Source organism: Nelumbo lutea, chromosome 2 (genome assembly GCF_056320005.1).
Source record: "Nelumbo lutea isolate HS-2025 chromosome 2, American lotus-T2T, whole genome shotgun sequence".
NCBI lineage: Eukaryota > Viridiplantae > Streptophyta > Magnoliopsida > Proteales > Nelumbonaceae > Nelumbo > Nelumbo lutea.
In genome coordinates, this window is record NC_142685.1 from 59,425,749 (window position 1) to 59,439,072 (window position 13,324).

The window sequence follows — 13,324 nt, forward strand, 5'->3', positions numbered from 1 at the left end:
AACTCAAATCAGTCCTACGTAAAGGATTCAGATCAGAACCCCCCATGTTCATAGTTTCAATGGATCGGTTTTGGATTGGATCCCGTCCAGTCCAAAATCAATTTGGACGGATTGATGGACCAACAAGATATATTGGATTGGACCAACAGATTTCCGATATACTCACTATAGGGGCATATTGGAGGGGTCTTGGAACGATACAAATCAATTGATATGGGTCAATATGTGTTGATACTTTGAAACAAAGTTCAAAATATTGATATGCCCGATATGCCAGTATGGATATATCGAGCGAATCAATACTATTTTTATAGTTTTTTTTTAAACCGATTCAGGGGGGGCGATTTTGGTTTCCTCCACCCCTGAACCGGTCAAACCCCCCAATACACCCACTGTAGGGGCGTATCGGTGGGTCCTAGAATGATACGTATCAGCTCATATAAATTAATACATGTCGATACTTTGAACCTTGATTGAACTGATTCAAATTGATCTAAAACATTTATTAGATTGAATTGGACCTAATCCATTATAATTTATAATAGACTGGACTGAATCGGATTAGACAAAATCCAGTCCATTTGACACCCCTATGCATGAGTTTCCTTAGATGATTCAATTTTTACTAAAGTCTTGTATGACCCTAGAACTGCAAATTCAGCGGCACATAGAAATAATAAGGTTTATCTATTGTATTCGCAGTCGCATCACTTGCTTGTCACATTTTCCATTTTGAATTATTAGATTTGGAATATATCAAGGAGGTATTTGCCTTGATTTTGATAAGGATCATAGAAAAATAAATAAAATTATCACATAAACAAAAAAAATAGCATATATTACCAAGTTTATCATATACATATTATTTGGTTTTTTTTTTTTTTTTGCCAAATACCATATTTACACTTGAACACATGCATTGTACGTATCCTTGCACTCATGTAAAGTTTTGTAAAGCTTAAAGTCACCCACGTAGGTAGTTAGGTCGGCTGCTTGAATCCATTTTCGACACGCTACCCACATACAATTGTATATTATGGTAGCAATGTGGAAACAGCTTGTAGGAAGCAGATCTGAGCCCGTGGATCAGTTACGTTGGCATATCTGGTTGTTATAAAGAACACTACCTCGGTGGATTGAGAACATCTGGCCATGCATGATAGCATCTAAGAACACATGAGATCGATGTTTCCATGTGTGGCTGTGATCTCGCGTGGGTATGAGTGAGTAGAATCATCGTGATCGTGAATAGGAAATCCGGATTCCTCAAGGCGTACACTTCAATGTCACGTGGGCCATACTTAATCAATCTTCCAACGATTTAACGCTTCCCGATTGTCCGCTTCATCCGTCCTTCTGTTGTTCTGTGTCTCCCAAGCACAACTAACACAAGCTCACATCTGAGAGCAACATCTTTCCAACCACGTTTTTATACGATCAACAGGACATTACTTTATCATGGGTTCGTGAATCGTGATAACAGTTGCGAGATGTATCCATCCTTGGTTGCAATACTAGGATCCACCGTGGACTGGGCCCATGATGCAAGATTGGATAGCGACAAGATTCCTTTCGAGATAAAAAACAGTCTCCTCACGCTAATTAGTTTGATGCAGTGAATTAATCAACTGAATTCTACGGTCAGGATTTCCTTCACAGGACACGTGGCCATTCTCGGGAAGGCCATTCATGACTATTACGATGGCTGGCATCTTCACGGTAACACAAGAGCTGTTGGTTTTGGAAATCAGATGCGACCTTTTGATAGTCAACCCGCTCAGCAGAGCCCATTGATTGCTTATTTGCTCTCTCAATTCTGGGCTACTGGATTGGCATGAATCCACGGAATTCGTCCAAATCCCACCTCCCCTCCCCACCCAGTTTCTCTTCTTTATAAGCCCAAGTCCTCCCTCCATTTCTTCACAAACCACGCCTCACTGAAAGTTCTGAAAATTGATCAGAAGCTTCAATGGAAGGTCTCATCCCTTACCTCTACAAAGTCATGACCGCCGATCACAGGACCCCCCACACCCACAACCCTCCCGGGGCGCCGAGGATCGGCGACAACTCCACCGCTTTCTGCTACACCCGCCTTGTGAACGACTACGATGAATGGGCACGGCCGGAGCCCCACCAGCGTTTGCCTGCCAACTGTGCTCTCTCGGCATCCCAGTACTCGGCCTCCGGCGGAACGACCAAGGCCGAGGAGTGGTCAAGTTTTCAGCCACACATTAGTTTAGCAACCCAAAGGAGAAAACTCTGACTCTGTATCATGAGGAGTGAAGTTGTAACTGTAATTACTGGGTTTTTCATCCCTTTTTTTTTTTTCCCTTCTGATTTTTTTTCTTGCATGTTTTCTCTCCATTCTGTGTAAGTATGAATGGACAAACGAAGATGTTTAGAAGATGTCTGCAACTTAAAAAGAATTGTGTATTGTTTGTGTTGGGAACATCAAATTACAGAGAGACAGAACTTCGGTTGTGATCACATATCAATTTGCTCCAACTGGTTCCATTTACGTACATGAATATGTGCAACTACATGTTAAGTAAATTGTTTGGGTGAGGAACAAATACAAATACATACAATGCAAAACAAGATTTAGAAAGACAAAATACATGCTCATATTTGTACTCTTTCCAAAGGCTCAGTTTAACAGCATAAATACAAATATGTTGTATTTTGTTTGTATATACACTTTAGGCTCAGTCTGGAAGGAGTACAAATATAAATATGTAAAATGTACAGCCTTTTATTTTGTATGTATTTGTAGACTCAATTTAAAAGAAATATATATATATATATAATACAAAACCTTATATTTTATTATATTAATACATACAAAATAATATAAAATATAAGATTTTGCACTTTCCATATTTGTATGCAAACTGAGCCTAAATATCAATTATGACCTTGGAAAAGTTGTATTTTTTGGATTTTATAGGTGTAAAAGGGGAATTCTGAAGATAAATATGAAAATATCTATAGGAATTGATAGAGGGAATAAGCAAAGGAATAGTGAATATTCCACGGCAGCAAGACAAGGTTTTTGACAAATGGCAAAAATCTCCGAAAGTTGTCTTGGTTAACAAATCATTCTACCTAACTCTATAATAAAAGTCTCACAAATGGGGTGAGAGGAGTCCAGAAGAAACTCCATTTGGATCAAGAACTAACCGAGAAATCAGAATTTCAAACCATTGAAATAATTATAATAATAAGGGTAAAAGACTTAAACATCCCTTATCTTAAAGACTAAAAAGACCTCTCCCGCCTTTTCCGTTTTTTCAATTTTAAATTCTAATTTTGCCCTCTTATAATCCTTTTACCTTGACTCAAAAAAAGCCACCCGAAATCCTGGAAGGTTTGGGTTTAAGAATCATTTTCTTGTCTCTCAGGATCATTTGCATTTATTTCTTTGAAAACTTCTGGTGTGTCCATTTAACTAATGAATGCTACGAGTCCATTTCACAGAATTCTTCTCCAAAAGAGTTTGTGTTCAAATCAACATTAGAACTTTCGATTTGCTTTTGTTAGTAGGTATCAATTAGAACATGACCCTTCAAATCGATCAACTTGATTCAACCGTTGTTCTAGAGTATCTGCAACTGCAATTTTTCTATGAATCAAGAACTCAATTGGATTTTCATCAATTTCAAAACTGAATATTAGTTGTGATCAAAAGAATATTAGTTTTGATAAAGAAAAACAAAAGATGAGTTGTTGAATAAGCCGCATCACTTGATTATGGCCTTGTACAGGGAATATAGTTTGGGATGATCGGTAGCATTAATGCAAACTCATATTTTTCTCGAGGCTACGCAAGAGGTATTTCTTCCCAATGGAGGTCTGAAAATGGTGCACATCTTTTTTAAGAATTTCCATCTTGTTTTTTAGTACAAAAGTTCATATTTTTTATCTGTCCTTTAGAATACATGTCCCTTAATACACAAAACTCTCGGGTGATAGTTTCCAATATTTTGAAATTTTGAAGAATCAGTTAGGGTAGGGTAAAAGAGTCATTTTACTTACTTTGTTAGACATAACTTTAGCGGGGGAGGTTTCAGTATTCAAGAAAAACCTCAAGGGAGGTTTAAGTCTTTTACTAACAACAACAACAATATCTTGAAAATAATGATGATTGATTACTAGATTGCAACCCGTTCGGGTCATGGCTGAGCTGGCCCTAGGAGACATGTGGTCGCCCAGTCATCGCTGGTCACCTCGGCCATGTTCGTACGGTCCGACCAACTTCGTGACATACATCAACTCCGCAGCTCTGGCCGCGCTACGCTATTACTATAGCCCCCCATCCTAAGCTACACGTCACGCAAATAAGCACGACTATGGATAGGAGGGAGGAGGACAACTCCGCTACAGAATAGGACTCTATCCCAAAGACGTCAACGGTTAACTTCATCCCGACAACCCCAGAAGCCCAATCCGACTAAGACACGGACCTTCGGCTATAAAGAGGTACTCCCCACTCTCAAGGTAAGGGATTCCAACTTCTGACACTCGTATTGTTACTCTGCTCGAACCAGCACCCATATTGCTCGGCCCGACCATCCATCACCTTCTACTGACTTGAGCGTCGGAGTATCTACCCGGGGATAACTCCTTGGGCCTCTAACACCTTTTCTTGATCACAAGTCTTGAAGCGCGACCTTGTTCTTCCACCTCGGCTCCGCCTTGTTGGCAAGGATTATCTAACTACATTCATCGGTTCGTGCACCACATCGGGTTGAGCAACATTAGATTGGCGCCGTCTGTGGGAAACACACAAAAAGTCTTTCCTGAAGTCTTTTCTCCCCTACCGCGCAATCAAGAAAGCAATCAAGATGCCTAAGAACCAGTCCGGACAATCAACATGTCGATCCCCATCTCGGGAATCTTGGCGTAGCAACCCTCCATACCAAGAAATCCAACAGCCTCCGGCCGTGGTTGATCCTACACATTTCCGAGTAATGCAAGAGAAGTTCGACAAGATCTTCGAGATAATGCAGACGCTCGGATCCACAACACCGCCCAGCCAGGCCGCCCCCCTCATGCCCCGATGCATACAAAGGATGATCCTCACCCCGAGGACCCCAAAACACACCGGTCAGACAAAAGGGGAGAGCGGTCCGACCATGAGAAGCAAGACACGGCAAGGAAGTCTACCTCCACATCCCGCTCTTACAAGCCCGAAAACCACAGTAGGATGCATCAAACTACACGGATCCCTGGTAAAGAGAGACTCGGCAAGTGGGTGCCACCTCGTGTGGTCTCCGTCGCTGAGTCCAGCTCGGTGAAAGACCGCTTTGCATGGCCCAAGAAGGAGAGAGCCACACGTACCGCGGTCCCAGATAATAGAGACGTTGAGATTCGAGAGCTCCAACAATGCTTAAAGGAGTTAGAGCGCAGCCAATTTCAGAGAAGCATGGCACCGCCTGTAGATCAGCCTATGTAGCCAGCCGCACCAACCGTCAAGGAACCACCGTTGGTCCAATATTTCGTGGACAAGGCACCTCCCATAGGGTGGTGGGCACCTTAGCTCAACAAGTAGAACGGGAATACCGACCCCACCAACCACATCAAAGCACTGAAGGCTCAACTGATGTTGCATGGATCCTCTGAGGGCCTAATGTGCAAAGCCCTAATGGCCACCCACACGGGCCCAGCCCTAACTTGGTATTCCTCTCTACCTCCACGTTCCATAGCGTTGTGGGAGCAACGCGCACAGTTCACGGCAAGCCAGAAGCACTGAAAGACTTTGGCCAGCCTTATTCAAGTACGGCAGAGGAAGACAGAATCTCTCATAGACTACCTGGAGAGATTCAACAAAGAAGCACTATAGGTTGGGAACCTGAACCAGTCTATGGCCCTCACCGCTATTCAACACGGGCTCCGCCCCTCGCCTTTCAACTTCTCCATCTCCAAGAACCCTCCGCAGACACTAGCCACACTGATGAGCCATGCCCAAAAGTACATCAATGCGGAAGAAGCACAGTTGTAGCTACGAGACGAGGAAGAAAGGCTTGGCAAGAAGAGGAGGGACACAGAGGAGAGGAACTAAGAGAGATTAGACTAGGACCATAAGAGGCAGGATTGCCGGCCTGACCGCAGACCACGGAGACCACCGCCAACCTATCGGAACTTCACGCTGTTGAACACACCGCGGTCTAAAGTTTTGATACAAATTCGTGACCACAGTTACATCCAGTGGCCCAAAACGATGAAAACACAAGGCAACAAGAGGAACCGTGACAAATATTGTGAGTTCCACAGGGACCACGGCCACGACACGGACAGATGCTTTGACCTCCGCAACCACAACGAGGACCTGATTAGGCGTAGGTACCTTGGCGGATTCATCAACAAGAATGAGAAGTCAACCCAAGAAGAACCACGCACAGAGAATGCTCAGCCACCACCCCGAGCTCCTCCTGTCGATGTGATCCATCTGATATCAGGAGGGATCGCTGCGGGAGGAGAGAGTAGCTCGAGGTGCAAAGAATATGCGTGGATATGCGAGGTTGACAACCGAGGACAAAAGAAGAGGTGAGATGATCCAATCACCTTCACAGAGGATAACCTCCTGACACAATGACGCCCTAGTGATCACGATCGAGTTAGCCAACTTTGAGGTGCGGTGCAACCGACATTCTCTTCGAAGAAGCATTCGACAAGCTCGGCATCGATAGGAGCCGTCTCGTCCCCGTCAACACTCCCCTGATGGGTTTCTCTAGGGAGTCCCTCATTTCAAATGGGAGGATAACCCTTCCCCTTGTAATCGGAGATGGCGACATCACCGCAACAGCCACGGTAGACTTCATCGTGGTCCGTTGCCCAACTTCTTACAATGCCATCCTCGGCAGGCTGACCCTCAATGCTCTATGAGCCTCTATCTCCACCTTCCACCTCACAGTAAAATTCCCAACCCAATATAGTGTAGGAGTAGCACGTAGGGACCAGAGGACCACGTGGCAATGTTACCTAACCTTCTGTCGAGGACCGCGCCCACCCGCGGAAACACTGATGGATGAAGCTTACGATCTGCGGGATGAGGTGAAGACGCAGCGCAGCCAACCAGTTGAGGACCTCATCTAGGTGCCGCTCAATGAGGAAGACCTCGAGAGGACAGTCCAGGTTGGCTCTTTCCTAGATGACTGTCTTCGGGAGGAACTAGTACAACTATTAAGGGACCGCATCGACATGTTCACTTAGCCAGCAGCGGACATGCCGGGGATTGACCCCAAGGTAATCACGCACCGCCTGAACACCGATCCACACAACCGACCTATCAAGCAGAAAAAAAGGAGTTTCGCTACAGAACGGTGGCAAGTGATCGCTGACAAAGTGCAAAAGTTGCTCGACGCCAACTTCATTCGGGAAGTAAAATACCCCGACTGGCTGGCCAATGTGGTGATGGTGAAGAAGGCCAATGGTAAGTGGAGGATATGTATCGACTTCACCGACCTAAACAAAGTCTGCCCCAATGACAACTTTCCTCTACCAAGGATTTACCAACTTGTCGACGCAACGACAGGTAATGAACTCCTGAGTTTCATGGATGCCTTCTCAGGATGAACCCAGATGACCAAGAGAAAACAACTTTCATCACCGACCGTGGACCATACTGCTTTCGGCCTCAAGAACGCCAGTGCTACCTATCAGCGATTGGCGAATGAGGTCTTCAATGATCAACTCGGCCAAAATGTAGAAGCTTACATCAACAACATGCTCATGAGGAGCAAGAAGGCCGAGCATCACCTTGCCTACCTAAAGGAAGTCTTCGGCACCCTCAGGAAGTACAAGATGAAGCTGAACCCGACCAAATGTGACTTCAAGTTCGGCTCTAACAAATTCTTGGGGTTTATGGTGACACAAAGGGGAATCGAGGCCAATTTGGAGAAAATACAGGTCATCCTCGATATGCTATCGCCTCGGACACACAAGGAAGTGCAACGCCTCACCGGGAGAATATCCACCCTTAGCAGATTCATGTCCAAATCCCCGGACTAGTGCCTACCCTTCTTCAAAGCTCTCAAACATCCAAAGGACTTCCAATGGACCAAGGAATGTAAACGGTCCTTTCAAGAACTAAAGCAGTACCTGAGCTCACCGCCTCTCCTCATCAAACCGAGCCCAGAGGATGAGCTGTTGCTCTCCTCTCAGTCGGGGACGAGGTCGTCAGCTCGGTGCTAGTCAAAGAGGAATACTGGGTGCAGAAGCCGATCTACTACACCAGCAAGCTCCTCGGTGACACGGAAACCCGATACTCCAACTTGTAGAAAATGGCCTTGGCGTTGGTCACCACAGCCAAAAAGCTCAAGCCATACTTCTAGGCCCACAGCATTCGGGTGCTCACTGACCAACCCCTCAAGCAGATTCTCTAGAGGCTGGAAGCATTTAGCTGCCTAATCAAGTGGAACGTGGAGCTAAGTGAGTTCGACATAGATTATGCACCCCAACCCGCAATCAAGGCTCAGTCCCTGACTGACTTCACCGCCGAATGCACCTTCACCACCGAAGACCTGGCCCCGTCGCCACAAGTATGCACTCTGCATGTGGACGGCTCATCAAATCAGCAAGGCAGCGGGGTCGGCCTCATCCTCCCCGGCCCAGACAACACAGTGTTGAAGCACACCCTCAAGTTCGAGTTTAAAGTGTCCAACAACAAAGCTGAGTATGAGGCCCTAATCGCCGGACTTCGCCTTGCCCTAAAATTAGAAGCTCGGAGAAATGAAGCCTCCAACAACTCCCAACTGGTAGTCAACCAGATCCTCGACTAGTTCGAGACGCAAACGCCCACAATGGAAAGCTATCTATAGAAGGTGCAGGAGCTCATCCAACGACTCGAGCAGTTCAACACCCAGTAGATTCCTCGAGCCGAAAACATGTGAGCCGATGCACTGTCATAGTTAGCTAGCTCTCCAAAAATCGACCTCGACACAACAGTGCGGTTGGACACGTTGGCCCAGTCGAGCATCGCACCAACGGCCCTCCTCATCCTCCCAATATAGCAGGACCCATCCTGGATGGACCCCATCACATAGTACCTTCTCGAAGGTACTCTCCCAGAAGATCGAATAGAAGCAAAGAGGTTCGAACATAGATCAGCTTGGTACTGCCTTATCCAAGGTCAGCTCTATCGCTGCTCGCATACTCTCCCCTATCTGAAGTGCCTCTTTCCAACCAAGGCGAACTACATCCTCAAAGAGATCCACGAAGGCATCTCCGGAGACCACCCCGGCGTGCGCACCCTGGTACACAAGGCACTCTGGCAAGGTTACTTCTGGCTAACCATGAAGCAAGACACATCCCAGCTCATGCGGAAATGTGATAGTTGTCAGCGACATTCCAACCTCCATCATCAGCTTTGGTTCCCTTGAAGCCGATCACCAGCCCGTGGCCATTTGCACAGTGGGGCATGGACATCCTCGGTCCTTTTCCCACCACATTTGCACAGAAAAAGTTTCTCTTGGTGACAATGGACTACTTCACCAAATGGGTGGAAGTTGAAGCACTAGCACACATTACCGTGCACAATACCCAGAACTTTTTCTGGCAAGGTATTGTCTGTCGATTCGGTATTCTGCTGGTCCTCATCACAGACAACAGGACGTAATTCACCGACCGAAAATTTGAAGCTCTCTGCATCGACCTGAGGATTGACCATCGAACCATCGTCGTACATCGACCATAGAGCAATAGGCAAACTGAGGTGACCAACTGGACATTATTGCATGACCTGAAAACCCGACTGGACCAGGCCAAGGGAAGGTGGGTCGAGTAGCTGCCGAGCATACTCTGGGCATACAGGACTACTCCGTGGATGACTATCGGAGAAACACCCTTCAGCCTGACCTATGGGACCAAAGCCATGGTACCCGTGGAGATAGGCTCCCCGACTCTCCGAACCGAGCTTTACGATGAAGACTAGAATGACGAGGACCTCCACACAGAACTAGACCTGGTTGAAGAAGCACGGGACTGAGCACACATCAGGATGGTAGCACAACAAAAGAGGATGGCGAAATACTACGACTCCAAAGTCCGAAGACGTGAGTTTAAAATAGGTGACCTCGTCCTCTACAAAGTCATTATGCGTGCGCTAAGAGAAGGCAAGCTCGAACCAAACTGGGAAGGTCCATATAAAATCACTAGAGTTCTTGGACCCAACACCTACAGACTCAAAGACCTCGATGGCCGATCAATACTAAGAAGTTGAAACACTAGGAATCTCCGAATGTACTATCAATGATTCGATGTTAATGAAGAACATTTTATTCAAACCATATGTAGATTGCTCGACACACCACACACACACACACTACGCATGACGCAACACTGCACACACATCACGTAAGCCGCGCAACACACATCGCGCAATACGGGCCACACAACACATGCCGCGCAACACATGCATAGCCTGACACACAACACTGACTCGGCTGATCTTCGAACGGCCTGAGCCCATGACGCTTAGCTCAATAGTGTATCGCCGACCAAGTAAACCGCCATGGCTATCCATGGCCCAAGCCTAAAGTGAAGAAGAACGCCCCTGCCCATCAAGGCCTGAGGGTGGTCATTGAACTTCACACACCCACTGACTAATAGTCATACCCGAGCTAACCAAGCAACGTCCAGCCTTTGAAGAGCTAAAATGCTCTTGAGACCAGAAACTGAGCATCCCGAAGATGAGAGCTCGGAATATACTCCAGCCCTACTAACCGGAGACTGAAGATCTCGAACAACCCTAGACTTCGGCCACGACAAGATCGAGGAACCCAACTGACAAAAAAGAGAGAGAGAGAGAAGCGGCACGCAAGTTTGGAACAAAAAGAGTATTTTCATTAAGTTAACATTGTCGATACATGCTTCAAAGCTCGGTATGCCGAGCCATTGCAAGAAGAACGAGAGAAACAAAAGAAACCCCGCGACAACTCAATCCTCGATGGGGGGATCAGAAGCCTCATCTCCCTCCTCACGGTTGTCCGAGGCAGGTGGCGTCTCGTCGTCATACGTGTCCCAAGTTTGCGCAATTTCAGCCAGCTCTGGACAGTGATGCAGCTCCCTCCTCTGAAAGATGTTGAACCCTGCCTCGTATGAGCTCAAGGCATACTGGTCCATCTCCTGCCGGTATTCAACCAAGTCCTTGTACTTAGTCATCACCGCTTTGGCGGTCTCTTGCTTCAACCGCTCCCTCTCCACCTTCAGCTAGGCGATTTGTTGCTTCGGCGGCCTCTTCACCTGCTCGTCTATTTGGGCCTTCAGTTCGGCCACCTCCGCTTCTAGTGCAGCTATCCACTCCTTGGCCGCCCGAAGCTTGGCCAATTGAGCCTTCAGGTGCAGATATTTAGAGTGCTCTCTCTCATACATTCCCCGTAGGTCTCGAAGTCGGTCAACCAGAGCAATCTCTGAGCATGCCTTCTATGGACGAGGAACGATTTTAGTATTAAGGAACTTGCTTAAAACAATGGAAGCAAGTACGAACTTACCTGAGCTGCTACCCGGAGGAGTGAGCATTCCAAGGCGCCACTTCCAATGCCCCTAGCCTCTCGAGGTATGGATGCCATCATTATTCCACGGAGTAGCTGCTCAGGCACCCCAGGCATCTTAAGTCCTTCCTCGCGACGGACCAACCACAACAGTATGTGGATGGCCGAGCTGCTGCCCCCAACTTCAGTCTGCAAAAGAACAACAGTTCGGCGAACGTCCTCCGGATCCACCACTACCACGTCCTCGTCATCATTTCCCCGTTGTCAAGCCCTTTTTCGGTGACGGGATGCCCTCCCGAAAGATCTCAAGTGGGGACTACCTCTGGGCGGACCAGCAGCTGCACACCAACCCAGTTTTGCCTCTGTCGATTCTCTTTCATTCGACGAGCAATCTCCTCCTCACTCGCCATCTCCACACCTACACCATGGAATTGTAACAGTAAACATAAGATAAAATAAAAAAGGGGGAAGAGGATTCGACAAGTAAACCGAAGCGACAAAAACAGACCGGCCACCCTACACAACAATCCGACAAGCATTAACATCTAAGATGCATGTGTACGCTACCACATCTATCTCACTGATCATGCTTAGGATCGACCTCTCCTCCCAAGTAAGCATAGGACACTTGGGCTGTAGCACCTTCATCCTCGGGAGTTGTAGCGTAACCGGGAAGGAGAGGCCCCCAGGACAGTGTACAAAGAAGAAGGTCTCCTTCCAATGCATCACAGAGGTGGAGGCCCCAACCAACACCTTGATGTTCTTCCTGGCCGATAAATAATAGTAGCCTTACTGGTGAAGATTCAACCAGAGAAGGTAGCTCACCATACCCAGGGTCAACTCGATGTCATGGACCGTGCAATAAGACAAAGGCCAAACAAAAATATAAAGGAATTTGGCATCAGCTGCATCGGCAATACTCAGTACCATCCAAACACCCCAACTACCCCTTCGTTCAAAGGAAACCTCAGCCCGACTTCCAAGCTACTCTCGTACACACACACCTTGCCTGGTCGAGCATCCATTGGCCTCTTGTCGGCCTGTGGACACCTCATCCCGAACTCCTCAAGGATGTCATATATAGCCCAGATCCAAGCCATGTCCCAAGGGTCAAAACGTAGGGGGTGGTCCCGAACCGACGACTAGCCAGTGCAGGAAGCTCTACCTCCACTCTAGAAGGGCCAACCTCAGCCTCCTCGACCTCTACGACCTCAAAGTCCCCGACCTCAGACTTATAGTTAGAGACACTAGAACTGGAAGAGGAACCAGAAGAAGAATAAGAGGAAAGGGGAGACAGGGAAGACATCTTACCAGACTTGAAGCCGCAAAATCAAAATGAAAGCCGAGCAACGCTAATAACCCCTCACCAAGTTATCTAAGAAGTTCCTCTCACAAATGGTGAAGGACAAATGCCCTTCCACCCCTTCTTATAACCCCCAGAAGTGCAAATCGGAGCCAGATCAATGGTGGAGATCAAGGTCGCTCTAACAAAGCTCGGGAAGACAAATTGGCGTGACTGTCACCGCACACACAGGGCCTCGAGAACCGAAGCGACGATCTTGACAAGCAACGGTAAAGACATTAATTACCCTGGTCCACCCTGATGCACCAGTCCAACCAACGCTGCGGACACCCGCGGTTCACCTAGGACCACCGGTTCAATAAGCCTTTCGAGTCTCCCCAAGACGCCCAACGACGAACCCTGACCAAAGGAGCCTGTGCTGCACCCCAACCAGGCACTCGACTCTTCAACTTCGGAACTAGGGGAGTGGTGTTCGGATTTCGAAACTTCAAACACAATTTCCTCAACCAAAGAACGAAGAGCCCTTCCACGG